The following is a 15,426-nucleotide window of genomic DNA, read 5'->3' as shown; positions in this document are numbered from 1 at the left end:
AATTTGGAACCGGTTTCCCAAAAAATCGGTAATGATGCGGTTCTCAAAATACGTCTACGGTCTAAAGTTCGAGTATCATGAGATAGTATACCAAATTTAATTGTTCTAATTTGAAAACTGTAGATTTGCATAGCGGACTTACATACATACATACATACATCCTATATATATATAGGATATCGTCTACTGTCTAATAAATTAGCCCGTAGAGGGTTTTGGGAAGGTGTCGAAGCGAGGGGAAAAGGTCTGCTGGGAAAGAATGTTTATTAGCATCAATTGCGTTTAGAATTTGATGATCAATTTAATTTGTGATATTATTATTCTATTCTCACAGTTTTCAAATTAGAACAACTAAATTTGGTTGGTATACTATCTCATGATATTCTAACTTAGAGGGTTTTATATAGAGTATCATTAAAAGAAGGTTGGTATTGAATTTGGCGATAATCGGGAAAAAGGTTCTTTCTTTATACAAAATTTTGAATTTTTGAGAAATGTAAGTCAAAAATCATTTGGTTTGGCCTTTCAATTTGAACAAACGACGGAAGAAACAGGCACACTTAATTCATTTTGCTCATATTTTACAATGTAATGATATCCAACAAGTTAAATATTGACTTATCTGCACAAATATTCCTTAAAAAACTGTGATATTTTAAATAATTACTTATTTATTTCTATTTTTAATCATTTCAATACAGACCAAGCACTTCAAAAGTTTAACGGGTTATATTATGAATCTCTCTGCAGAACGTCAGACTCAAGAAGTACCTGGTTTACCCTCTCCATCATTTGAACAAACGACAGAGGAAGCAGGCGCACTTGATGAGTATTCGTTTTGTTCATATATATTGTATGTACAATGTAATGATATGCTCTATAGTTATTATTTTTTTTTTGCACGAAGATAATTTATAATTGAAATATTTTAAATAACTATTCTCTAATTTTTTTATTTTTTAATCACACCACAAAAATTATACTTTTACTCAATAATTTAATAATGTGTATAACTATGTGTATAACATTTTAAATGCTATCGCATGTTTAATTTTTAATCATTTAAATGAATCTACAGAAAGGTTCCAAGTATTTCAGAATCAATGATCTTTTTTGCGCTTTCCGATATCATCTGTCAGAATAACAGAGTCGGACATTATCTACATTTAAGGAACTGGAGACATCACTTAAATCAAGAGAAGGAGGTGCCATTGATGAGTAATTTTCGCTTTGCTTTTAACATTATGCAATTTATTCTATACAACATTATGTTTCTCTTTCCAACAATAACAATAAATTTAAATTAATTAAAAAATTATTTTAACATATAAAAAAACATAAACGAATTACTATAATACGAGTATAGAATTATGCATTGATGTAATTTGATGACTATTTAAATTTAGGAATGAGTATTTGTCTTTATAATTGTGTAGTGTGCATAACTGTAACATTTCAAATATTGTACCAATTAATTAATTTGTTTAAATATTTTTTATATAAATGCAGAATAGCGACCACACACTTTAAGATCAATGGACAGAAATATTCTAATAAAAAGTCAACGTGTAGATGTTTCCGACGCACGTAAATGAAAAAGATACGAGACAGACGTTATCAAATAGATATTTTGAAAATACGTCTGTAATGTTTTGTATAATCAAATTTATTTAGAATAAAATCACTGTAATCGTGTATTTAATTTTTTTTATCATATATTTGATGTGATTCAATAAATTAGATATATAAATTAAAAGAGTAAAATAAAAATTCAGAATGAACTAAATTATATATAAAAGACTGTGACATTTTGTTTTAAACAACAAATCTCTTATTGTGAGTATGCAAAATCTTAATTATATCTTAAAAAAGTTACGTATTTACTTAAAGAATCATATGATCGTAATTAAGCTACTTTGAACTGGAATATCTCAGCTTAATTAGAAGACACACAGAGCAAAAGTAAAGTAAACAGTTTTATTACATACAATTTGACACCAACAAATCGATTGAGCCCACCTAGAAACGCATCGATTTATCCGTTATAGCCGAACGATAAATCTTAAATTGCTTGCGTTTAACTATTGTAGTTCGACTGTGCACTACATGAAGATAATCAATGTGCCTTTGCTTCGCGCATACACTTGACGCAAGACACTGTATAGGTACTCTCTGCTTGATCTTTAATTTTATCTCTTAATTTGCGAAGCTAAAATATTTACTATTTGGTTCTTTACGAAAAAATGTTGTCAACCTCTGTTTTAGACCAACGAATTCACAAAACAAAGCTCGAATCAGAAGGCATGATAATAGTAATCTATCAAAATTTAATACGTACACTGTAAAAAATTTAATGTCCCAGAAAGTCCACTCTAAATTTTGTGTTAAAATAACTCATGCATTGTGTTATTTTAACACAAAATTTAGAGTGGACTTTCTGGGACATTAAATTTTTTACTGTGTATATATCAGCATATTCGGTGTTTATTGTATTATATATGTATAATTATACATATATATTGTATATTATATTGTTAGATATTTCGTATAGCTATCTTCTATAAGTATTTCGAACGCGTACAACGTTACGGTGTATACGCAAGGTCGTCGGTTGCCGTGTTGTTGTTCGCGCAGCGAGACTCGAATCTATCACGGTATTGCTCCTTGAAGCGCGGCACGATAAATACATATTGGGGGAAAACGCCGACGTCGGGCAACCTTTAATTATCGTCGGTTGATTAATTCTCGCGACAGAGAGGAGTCGCGTTTCGGGGCGACGAGGCGCCGCCTGTTTCTCGAAGGTAATATATCTCGCGCGGTTTTATTCCCTCGAGGTAACAAATCGCGGGGGATGGGAATTACAAATCGTTACTTCATAACGTTCACAGACGACGATTAATCCTTTAATGACGCCTCGATGACATCCGGGGTTATATATTTCGCGTCGCGTCTCTTGTACCTTTCGCTTTTTGCAATTTATCCGTCGTTTTCGATTCCATTATACGCCGGAGCAACATGCAGATCGGATGTTTTGAGTGTAAAAAGGGAATGCGTATCGATATATTTTTAACCCTAGAGAGCATCCCTTAATTTTCTCATACGTGAAAGGCCAAACGGGGTAATGAATTACCCCAAACTTGTACCGCGTGTATAATGTTTCTATTTGTTGTTAGACTTTTTAATAGATAATTTTGTTTGTTTTCTAATAGGGAAGACGATAGTAGTCATCAATTTGCGGTAGTAAAAAGAAAACCGTTAAAAAATTTCGAAAAACAAAAAAAAGAATCAAAATAAATTGGGCTGAAATGACTATTTTTATAAAAAATGCTGTAGTTTTTCATAAAATTCACCGATTTGAAAAATTCCAACGGATTTTGAAGACGAATAGACAACCTTCAAGGACATGTAAGCGATTTTTTCGTTTCTAAAAAAAAACATATTTCTTTGAACGTCTGAAGTAGAGGAAATGATGAAAAACTGTCGGATGGGAAAAATCGCAAGAAATGGAAAGTAAAACAGATTCTGTCGATTATTATTTATTTGAAAGGTAGTCAAAAGTTATAAAAGTATATGGAAACAGTAAAATTAACCCCACAAAAACTTTACAAAGTTTTAATCAGTTGCTGTGCAAGAACAGCAAAAATGAAATAATTGACCGAATCTTAAACAATTATATATGAAACAGGGGTAGAATTTTCCGGGGAGTGCTATAAAGTGTATAATTTTTCGTTACCGATTTTCACAAAAAAACTGAAATATACTTTACTGTGGTAAATGTCGAGCGTAAACGGCCAAAGGGGGTAATATGTTACCCCAAACGATTTTCTTTATCGGTTTTCAGCTGCTGCACGGATCTAACGCACTCGCTGAATGACGGAGGTCGACTGCCGGATGACTAAACTGAATTATGGTTAGGGTCTCGGTATGAAAACTAACCTTCCTAAGTCAGGGGCGTAATTTGAATTTCGCGTGGGGTAACGTATTACCCCAGAAGTGCTCTCTAGGGTTAATAATTGATTTTAGTTTGAAGGATAACAAATTCAATTAGTATTTAGTTTGTAGTGCGCATTAAAACGGTGGTACATGGAAGAACATAAGCTGTAAGATTTAAGTAGTAAACTAATCAGCCAATTACGTGTATTGCCGAAAACGTAAGATCAGCATTTTTAAATTCTCGGCTGGAATTGATTGGTTCGTTTATCATTTAACTCTCTCAACCCAATTTTTCTCTTATTTAAAAAAAATTATATAACGTGAAACACTAACTTCGGATGAAAATAACAATTAATTTGCGATTTTTTAATTTTTTATAATAAAAAATGGTTTGTAACTTAAAATAAGATACTTACCAGACGCTAAGTTGTGATGAAAAAATTAAATAAGACTTAAAAATATAGATATTAATATGAATGCGTGTCGACTTTAAAGTTACATAACGTTGAAGATTAATTTTATAGCGAATTCGTCTGGACGCATTAAGTGCATATCAAAGCCTTTATGCCCTCATCTAATCGGAGTGTAAAGTAAAATGCAAATATCTCGAATGATAAAATACATATTTTTTCAAACGGCACAATAAAGTGCTGTAAAAATATTGAGAATTTTACGGTTTAAACCGTTTTATATACATATATTTATATTAAACGCACATATTTACATTGATTTGTATACAACGGTTTTAATGTGCACCAGTGCGAACAAGTGTATTCAACCGAATTCGCTATTACATTTTTCCGTGTGCTAAAAAGCTCTTAGATATTTCGCGGCGATGATAAATCGATGGTTCTTGTTCGTGTGACTAATCATGCTTATGGGTTTCTGCAAGTTTTTCTCATTTTTTTTTATTCTGGAACTATAAACTACCTTCCAATTATAGTTCTATTACGTTACAGGAATTAATATAAATATATGAATTATATGACTTATATATATATGCAGGTCAAAGACTTGCTCGTGGGGACTACGCAGCGCTGACGTCACTGGAGCCATTAAAAAAGGGAAAAAAACCTCTAGGCCGCGCTCGCGCATTGTTTGTACTTACGCGGTCACACCTTGTTTATGTTAGCGAGACTCGAGCCGCTCAGACGCGACGTATAATAGTTTCCGGCGCATTGCTCCTCGAGACGCGACACTGTACGGATCGGGCGATCGTAGCTCGTCGATGCTCGAACGATCATTCAACTATTCGCGTTCAGCAGCCGCGACGACCGACCGATTGTCATTCCGTGCGATCGATCGCAGGTGTGCCAGGGTGGCAGCTATCTTTTTTATTAGAAGCAGATATTTCGCACGATCCTCTTATCCGAAATAGACAGACATCAAGCAAGAAGAAGTAACCCAGGTAGCAAGTACTCGTCATTTTGACGTCAATTGACGTCAAAAGACGTCAAAATGACAGACTTTTGACGTCAATTAACGTCAAAATGACGAGTGCTTGCTATCTGGGAAGAATTTTGTAGTTTCTTTCGCGATATTCGCGACCAACAATTCTTTTGTTAATAAATAAATTTCAACTTAAATATATAATATAAACGTTCTAAAGTAAGATAGTTTCCAATCTTTTTCGAGGGCTATATTAAAATTTTTATAACAACCAGGGGACCAGATAAGTTTTATTTTTAAAAATTATATAAGAATAAAATATCTTTATTTAAAAATTTTTTTATGTTTATAACGTCAAAATTTTTTGGTGGGCCGGATAAAACTACGGGAGTCAGATGCTCTCGAGCCGTAGGGGGTCCCTATTCTAAAGAATTTGAGTACATCGAGTCGAATTTTCCATGGATTGAACCGCCGCAGTTTGTTCGCATCAGATCGTCAAAGTGAGTTGCGAGCTCAAGTAACGACAAGTCGTGGTCGCGATTACGGTCCTTTGTTACAAATAACACGTGTGTTATTGTAATGCGATCGGAAATCATATTGTGCTGAATACTAAATTCTATATCATTTTCTCCCGCCATCTTCAGACGATCCGTCATAGTTTTAGCTGCCTCTATTCGACATCTTAACCTCGCTTGACTCGCGTCGTACGTGTCGCGCGGTAAATCGGAGTGAAAAGTTGCCGACGATCGCTTTCGGAGTTTTCAATCGCCAACGGAACGCCGCCGGGACGAGATGGAGCGGAACGATTTCGACTCGCGACGCGTTTAATTGGGAAATACGATCGCAATTAGCCTTACATTTCGGTAATTAGCGTGCGAGTGTGAGTGCAGCTGTAGAAAAACGAAGGATTCTCGAGAGGAGGAGCCGACCTGGGTGGCGTCGGGCGACGGCGGAGCAACCGTGGGGTAACCTATCATTTATTTGTTATTTATGACTGCCGCGGTGCTAATCGCTCGTACGACGCTCGCGTCGCTCGTTTCACCGATAGTTTTATACCGGGTACTACTCACTAGGACCGTGCAACGCAATAACGCTTGCTGCAATTTTGACACAATATGTGTTCGTTCCGGAATAAGACGCACTCACTAGTTGAAGCAACCGTTGCGTTGCACGGTCCTAGTGAGTATAATGCATAATGCGATATATGAAAAGATACGTAAATTATTTAATAAAATATTAATTATATATATATATATAATTTTTTAAATATTAATGTTAACGTTTGATGGTTATTGAACATTATTAATATTATTATTATTTAATATTTATTGAATTTTGTAAAAAAGATTTTTCTTATAGAAAAGCGTTATTTGTGAAATTATATAATTGTTTTATGTTTTATCGAATATCTATTTAAATATATTGTATAATATATTTGTATAAACTTTTTTATTTAATCATATACACACATATATAATAAAACATAAATAAAACAAAATAATTTTGTTAAATATATCTGTTTAAGTATCTTTGTCAATATGAGTTTGCATATTAAAGTAGATATTTAATAAAATATTAATAAAATAAAATTACTTAATTGAATATCTACTTGTTATTTCATTGAATAGCTAGTATAGCTACTATCTAAATATGTAGCGATCGTGGCGCAGAGATGTGCGCTGTTCTAATCTTCTAATAAGCCTGGATTCAAACCCAACTGAAAATCGTCGGCTTTTATTCGATCGCCACCTCTCGGGACGGGTAGTAGCGAGTATCCACCGACATGCAGTATCTTACCACGAGCTGATGGATTTCACCCCTTTTATTTGAGATCCGTGAAATCTATCAAATTCTCAGTGGATAAAACAATTTGAAGATCTGCCTGCTTATGAGTGCGTCTCACGAGTGCAAGTACAATTTCTCGAAACAATGGGCAAATTCATAAACTTGATATGATACTTTTTTTATTGTCTATAATTTGCATTTATAATCATATATCTTTCCTCTACTTCTGCTGATCTTAGTAGTAATTTGTCATTTTCAGCAGTGAACATTTCAGGCTGTTGCTCAACCCCTGAGGCAAATTTTCTTTTTTCTCACATTAATGTCCGATCGCTTGTACCTCATTTCACGTTGATTAAGGACCTCGTGATCTATCATCGGTTAAACATCCTTGCTGTCAGAGAGACATGGTTGAGCGACATTGTTGACTCTAAATTAATCGCCATCAATAATTACACACTACTTCGCTCTGACCATATCTCTAGCACGCGCGGAGGTGGCGTCGCCTTGTACATTATATAACGGCTCGCTTCTGTTATCTATACATAATTGATCGACCTCGGTTTATACGTTCCCCGATAACCAAGCGCGTTGATATCGTCGCTGTCTCTCTGCGCTTTGAGCTTTTTGCTTGTTTGCGACTTCTCTATCTTTTTCGTCACATTTTTACTATCTCTCAAAAACTCAATATCTCTTAGTCACTATATAGTTATCTTTCGCCACGAGCACACCCCTCTATTTGAGGTCGGTGAAATCCATCAGATTCTCAGTGGATATAAGCAGAGAATTTGAAGATCCGCCTGCTTATGATCGTCCCACGAGTGCGAGTACGATTTTTCAAGACAATGGACAAATTTATTTTGTCCATAGGGATAATCCTTTACAACTATCCTGACATTGTACACGTTCCAGTACTTAGCCAACAATTGTTGAATCGTATCCAGCATATCCAAAATTCATGCCTGCTCCATTTCTCCTACTGTATCTGTAAATATGACCCACATATCTTCTTTGTTATTATACCTAATCTCTGGATAGCTTAGAATACTTTCACGTTTTGTCTGACTCTACCTGTGCTGTCTTGTGTGTTCTCTCTTCATCGTCGTAATGCTCCTTCTACATTTCACAATTCCGAGTTCCATTCCTCTAATACCCCTGACACCCATTATTTCAATCTTTTATCCTTTCTTCTGATATCACACTACTAAGTTTCGTGCTGCTTTTTCCTACATTGTAATTAAATATTACAATAATTGTCTTCTTCCATATAATCTCTTTCTCCACTCTATATCTTCATTTTGCACTGCTGCGGCTCGTTTCACCTCATCGCCAGCTTTATATCTCACCTGATGGCTAGTTTCGGATTTGTTATACTTTAATTAAATAAGATATTACACGGATGATTTGTGTGTGTGTGTGTGTGTGTGTGTGTGTGTGTGTGTGTGTGTGTGTGTGTGTGTGTGTGTGTGTGTGTGTGTGTGTCGTGTGCGATTATGTGATTGGGCGTTGTCGTTTCGTACGTTTATAGTACGTTTATAATGCACTAACTTTCTCATTATCTGTTACTGGCAGGTTTCACAGCAATATTATGGTGCCTCATCTTTTGCATGTATACTTTTTTGACTCTTACATTTTTATCTATCTTGATCTTCTTATAGTTTTCAGAAATGTTATACATTACAATAAAGATATTATTATTATTAAATATGTGGATATAAATATATTAATACGTTTAAATTGGCATTTAATAAAGCATTCATAAAAAAAATTATTTTTTAAACGTGTGAATATAAATATATGTACATATATATTAAAGTAATAGATATTTAATAAAACAAATTATATAATTTCAAGACTTTTCCTCAAATAGAAACTGTAAATAGTAAATTAAATGCGCGTAAGAACTATTTTTCCGATATATTAATTAACCGATATATAACTTGGATAACTTCTAAACTAGTATGTATTTTACAGATCAATATTACAACGTTTCATATATTACTCCGCTGCTGCGCATCGTATCGGTGAGTGCTGAATTATTTTTTAATGTGAGGTAATGGATCTGCGAGGAAGAAAATAGTAGAGATAAATGTAACATCCGCGTCTCCATAGATCCATTGCCTTAAAATGGATGGGCTAGATTAGACTAGTATACTTGTGCAATTATTGGTTGGTGTAATTATGGATGCCAGACGCTTAAAGCGCATAAGATAAGGTATAAGCAAAAAACATAACACAGAAGGAGTTTTCTGTTAAATATTTCGCACTTGGATCGAGCTCGATAAAAAATAATGACAGAAAGATTAATAATGCTAGAAAAATTTTCGCGAAAGAAAAATTATCGTTGTAAAACTAAATAAAATTTTATAACGATATTATTGTTCTTTACACTTGTTATCTTTTAAACACACTCTAAATAAGATTTCTAAATAAATCCAGAGAATACCATGAGAGTACGATATATTAATGATATTATTTGAGCAATTTTATGTATATTATAATTCGTTAACTTTTTAAGTTGACTTGTCTATATAAAAATAATGAAGAATAAAGTCGAAAGGACAGAAAAAAGCATCATAAGATTAAGACAAATAAAATATTAACATTTTTTCAGAATATAAAATTTGTATTTGGTTTTATTCCCTTCATGGAATTCATATCTTACAGATGATGAAGATCAGAAGAAAATGTTTTTGTTGTGTACATTTACGTGAAATAAATGTAAATTGACAGATATGAAGGAAATACGACAGGGAACGAATGTTAATGTTTAGATATATTTCTTATTTTCCTCTCTTTTTCCAAATATCTTTTATAGAAATAGCAATATTATGTAGCAATCAAAGTCTGCGTTTGGCTTTCCTATTTCCTTCAAAGATCAAACATAGTATAAACTGTTGCAATATTCAGACTTTTTTAACATTTTTTTCAACATTCGTACTTTTAACATGAATACGTAACAAGCATAAATAAAAAAATGAACGGAAAATATTTTGCAGTCACAATATTAATCGCAATATTTTGCAGTTACATGATTTATACATATGTAACAAGAGAAACGCGCTAATGATTATTATATTTGTATTTATTCTTGTAATGTAATTTTGTACTAATTTTTTTTTATAGCCTGTCCACATTTATTGATAATTTCATATTTACTTAAAACAGATTGAAATGAGAAATTATTTTAATGTGAGATCTAGTAAAACGACAAAACAGGATTTTTTTTACACATAATACACATAATTAAGTTATTTCAGAATTTCACAATAAGATACTTAATTCGACAAAGCATAAGAATTATATAACTTTAATCCTTTTAAATTTAATTTTATACATATAAAACATATATGTAATTTGCATGAGTTAGAGAGATTTTAAATAAGGCAATATTCTCAACTTTGTTGTTTTATCTTGAAAATACAGAGGGATGCAAGTGCGTCCCTCTGTACTTGTATCATTTTCACATAGTAGTTAAGCTTTCGAGACAGCAAGATCTTGTTCTGTATAGTCTTGTTTACCGGGATTAGCCACAGAATACTTTGTCGCTGACGGCTACTGAATTTACCTCCCTTGCGAAGAGCAAACTGCTTAAGAGCGGGACTTCCCGAGACATTTATTTGTCGAGTAAATACGAGCCGGCAGCTGTTGGGTTATCGAAGGACCGAAACGTAATCCTCCGTGCTTGATAATCACCGACGTATCCTCACATGATATCGCATGCCGTGCCCCCCTTTGCGAAACGCATTACACGATTTTGTCTAATCGTCAGTATAAATACACCATTTTCCGACGACCTCTCGACCGTTACGTTATCGATTAGATTGCGGATAAACGCATCATTAAAATCGTAGAAGCTCTAATGGAGGTAGTTCGAGTCAAGATAAAAGACATTGGGATATTAACAAAACATACGATAATAGACTTACAATAAAGCAGAATGTTTGAATACACTGTTAAATTCGTAATGTCAAATTTTACTCAATTTGAGTTATTTTTAACCATCCCTATGTGTATAAAATATAGTCAGATTACAAAATAACTATACCAAAAAAATAAATATAAAAACCTATATAATACATTATTGCTTCCTCATAGAGGAAGCTTTGTTTTCGTAAATTCGTATATGAACCTTTGATTGCGTATAAAGTTGGCTCTAATCAACCAAATTTAAAAGAATTATATATAAAATAGGGGTAGAAGAAATCAAAGAAAAGATTGTTTTTTCAGTTTTTAATGTCAATATGTTCAGAGTGTTTTAAAACGTCGAAATATTGCATTAAAAAAAATGTCGGTGTGTGTGTATGTATGTATGTATGGCTGTTGAAATTTCTATAACTCCAGAACTGATCAACCAAATCTTAACGAATTATATATGAAATAGGGGTAGAAAAGACTGAAGAATATAATAGAATTAATAAAAATTGTTAATAATAAAGGGGTTACCGATTTCTGTTAAAAAAAGGTTTACTGAAATTTTTTAATTTTATTATCTTCTTCAGTTTTTTCTATATTTCTATTTCATATATAATTCTTTAAGGCCGGTATTTATAGTCGGGTCTTATATCCAAGATCGTCTTAAGTATAATCTTAAGGCGTCATCAGCCAATCAGAGGGCCGTATTAGCATTTTAAGGCATCACTTCCTCTATGAGGAAGCCAAGTGCAAATTTCTAATTTTTTATATTGTTATACAATTTAATAATATAATTTTAGATGGAGTAAGAAAATTTGTCTCTCACAAACTGAAATAATAGATCTTTTTGTGATTGAAACAAATATAAACAGAAGAATAAAAAATTAAAAAATAATTTTATATTTAATAAATTTAGTATATTATTTTAATACTTTATTATTTTCTTAATGTTTCAATATAATGTTTATGTATATTTTAGTGTCTTAAATATTTAATAGAAACATTTTTAATTGAATAAATAAAACTATCACTCATAAATAGGTGATGGGACTCTTGTAGAATTTCACGTATCATTCAGATATGTGAGTGACATATGCATGGTAGTCAAAGTCGTAAAACGCAGCCTGCAGCAGTCTTTGCAACGAGATACCAAGTTTTTAATGAATGATTATTGTAATAAGAATCTCTGTAAATAAGCGACGAAATTAATTACGGGAAAGCGAGCGATATTGAGCTGCGACGACGCGCAACATTTTAACGAAGCATTTTGACTCAAAGTCGCTCGCATCTGCCGGCTCCCAGGGCTTGACAAACGGATTCGTACAGCTAATTGCGCGATTCCATACAAATGTCTCCGTACATCCTTACGTAATGCCTTTCGTATTAAGTTCTGTCTTCTCATACGAACTTTACCATGCCTTACTTCGTTGTCCCGAATCTGACAAAGCGTACCGTGGAGTATTGCGTGTGCAAAACAATAATTTAAGTAATTAAATAAAAATCTTTTACATAGATCACTCACTGTGCAGTATACAGATCCTCTATTGCTGGCACGCAAATCCTTTTTGAATGCAGTAATTAAATTAATTACCGCATTTTTCTTTACGCGCGCGCGTTCCTGGTTATTTCATATTACTATCAAAAAGATTTCTGACAGGTTTTATTATAGAAAAAGAGCTGTCTGGTTTAAATAAGAAATTAAATACACGAAAACGAATTTATAAAGTATAATATCTACAAATACATAAGAACAAAGTTATTTCGATTAACGCGTGATAAATATATTATAGAAGGTATTGAATTATGGTTATTCATCAGTCATAAAATACATTTTTGTTTGATTGTTTAATTAGATTGAATAATTGATGTAAGCATTTAATGATCTAATAAGATTTTAATTGCCAAAGTTATTCAGTCGCATTCGCACTTCAGGAGCATATCGTCGTGGCCGACGACAGTCGAGTTAATGTTGGATGACTTTAATATTTGCCAAGCCCGTTCCTCGGGCGTGATATTGCATAGGTACTACTACATGTTTACGTAATATGCTATCGTTTTCGTTGCAGCAAACAGATGAGTGCCATACGCGCGCGTAAATTTACGAAATGTACCTCGCAGCACAACTTTGCTTCCTAGCACGGGTTGTTTAATTAGAAATGTTAATTAATAGAGCAGAGCAATAATGTTCACTTGCTGCTGATTGTAAACGTCTTTATGAACGCCTTTAGGAACGGCAACTGCTGAATATTTCCTACGTTTTAATTTTCATCTTTTATATTTTACCTTTGTACCTTTTTTTATACTGCAAATTAACTGACATACATATGCTGCGTAAAAATACATATTTTCGTATTTTTAAAGAAGTAATGTGGAGAACAAATTCTTAACGTTTAATCATTTCTATGTAGCTTTAAGATATTAAATAATCCTTTTTTGCACGTAAAAGTAACTTATCTCGACTAAATATATTTTATACTATATATAGGTAGGACATGTAAGAAACGATAATATGTAAAAAAGTCATGCGACGTTTCTGTTAAAATCTTTTACAAATTTATAGATTCTTTGAAAGTTTCATTACAATAAGAATTATAATTTAAACAGTCTAGTTTAAGTTTCTCCGCAAATAAACGAGCGGCTTATCTCGATCGAGCGCTTGATGTAAGTACAATTTTTAAACATCATAAATTTCAATGAGACGCGGATTTCAAATGCTGCGGAACATCGATTTTAGCAACAGTTTCAAAACTAGATTTGCAGTACTTTTAAAATAGATGACACAGATGTAATATTAACTAGCTACATAATGTATTACACATTATGTAGCTAGTTAATATTACCGGCTTATAAGTAAAAATTATATGTACTTTTAACTATATATCAATACAACGACAGATAATAATATATACGCATACCTCTAAGAGTAGTATGAATAATGTTTGACAGAGAAAATACTTCTGTATTTAAATCTGCGGTTTTTCCATACCAGAGACGATAAGAATACGAGCGAAAAATTCCAAATTTTGATCTTGCGCACGTGCGATAGACGTATAAATCGAACTTTCTACGAGAAATTTACTTTTATGTTCTTGTGAGGAACTTGCTTTCGCTCGCGGCCAGCACAAAGAAAAATGAGAGCCGTCAATCGTTTACCAACGTACCGGAGGAAAAGAGGAAAATCGTTGTACCGGTATGGTTTCATTAGTCGGCGTGGATCGGTTACTTTCAAGTACAAAACAGATTATTTATTATTCTAAAGCGGTATTGAAGTTATTAAATGTTAAAAATTTTCCTCTACATTATTCTTTCAAAAATAGATACTCTTACGTATCCAGTGAATAGCATTTATTCACATAGCAATGTCGGAGGTAGATATTTTATGTATTACATGTTATAAGAGAGCTGCTACAGAATAACGTTATGACTTCTACAATTAAAATCTTTTAACTGCGTTCCGTAGGTGGTTTTAAAACAATATTTATAGAAACTCTACACAGATAATCTTCTTATGCTGTATAATTGTCGCTGGATCAATGTTTTAAAGTTATTTTTACGATGCGTGAATAATTGGAATATTCAACTTTAGTTTTCATTTATTGCTTTTCACTTCTCAGGGAGAAGACAAAATTTCGGCGAGTCAATTGGACGTGAATACAATTTCAGTCGAAAAAAAAATGGAAATAGACCGCGTTAATCGGTGTGAGAGACCGTTATTACGATTGACCGCGAAATTTTCATTCACGACGCGACATTTTCCGTGGCGAACGCGAAGAAACGAATGCGAAAGAGAAATAAGGGAGTTATCTCCGCGTTTGATCGTCCTCCGCGTTAAGCTCGAATCGTTCGTCAGCATTCGATACGGTCGCCGCGCTATAGTAAGGCCGACAAGGAAAAATCGAGGAATTCGAAGTGAGAAACGCGCGTTCTCTACAATTGTCGTGCAAAGTGTTTGCAACATTGGCCGTAAAGTAATTCCACGCGAAGCCGGGAAAACGAGGGAAAGAGTCGTACAGTCGATACTAATTGTAATTAAGCTATAATAGCGATCAGTTTGTATCAAAGTAAAGGCATCTAAACTTACGCTGGAATAGTCGAGATATTAATTTTATTTTCTTGAATAACTGAAAATCTTCAGTTTTTTAGACATCTTATCTTTTTTTATTTTTAGTAATTTTAATATTAAAAAAATAAATATTTTTAAATTAAAGTAATATAGAAAAAGAACATTTCTTTTGAAAGAAATGGTGAAATAAGATTATTATTATTTTTTTATATTAACTTTACATAAGATATAGGAATTTTTCATTTTACTGTATATGTACATATATGTAAAACTTTGATTAATAAAAATTTTTTAATAAAACTTTTTACGTTATAAGATGTACAAAATGTACGAAAATAAAACTA

At 32.9% G+C, this 15,426-nt stretch overlaps 1 protein-coding gene across 1 annotated transcript in view; it reads left to right on the top strand.

Moving 5' to 3' along the window:
* The first annotated feature begins 6,091 nt into the window (after positions 1-6,091).
* Positions 6,092-15,426, top strand: part of Oamb (Octopamine receptor in mushroom bodies) — a 160,447-nt gene continuing 151,112 nt past the window's right edge. Inside the window, exons 1-2 of the mRNA XM_071771867.1 lie at positions 6,092-6,287; positions 9,079-9,128. The gene's annotated coding sequence lies outside the window, so the exon portion shown is untranslated. The remainder of the gene's footprint in view (positions 6,288-9,078; positions 9,129-15,426) is intronic.

The sequence above is a fragment of the Temnothorax longispinosus genome, chromosome 2 (genome assembly GCF_030848805.1).
Source record: "Temnothorax longispinosus isolate EJ_2023e chromosome 2, Tlon_JGU_v1, whole genome shotgun sequence".
Lineage (NCBI taxonomy): Eukaryota > Metazoa > Arthropoda > Insecta > Hymenoptera > Formicidae > Temnothorax > Temnothorax longispinosus.
Note: the sequence above shows the minus strand (reverse complement) of the source record. Positions and strands in the feature narration are given on the sequence as shown.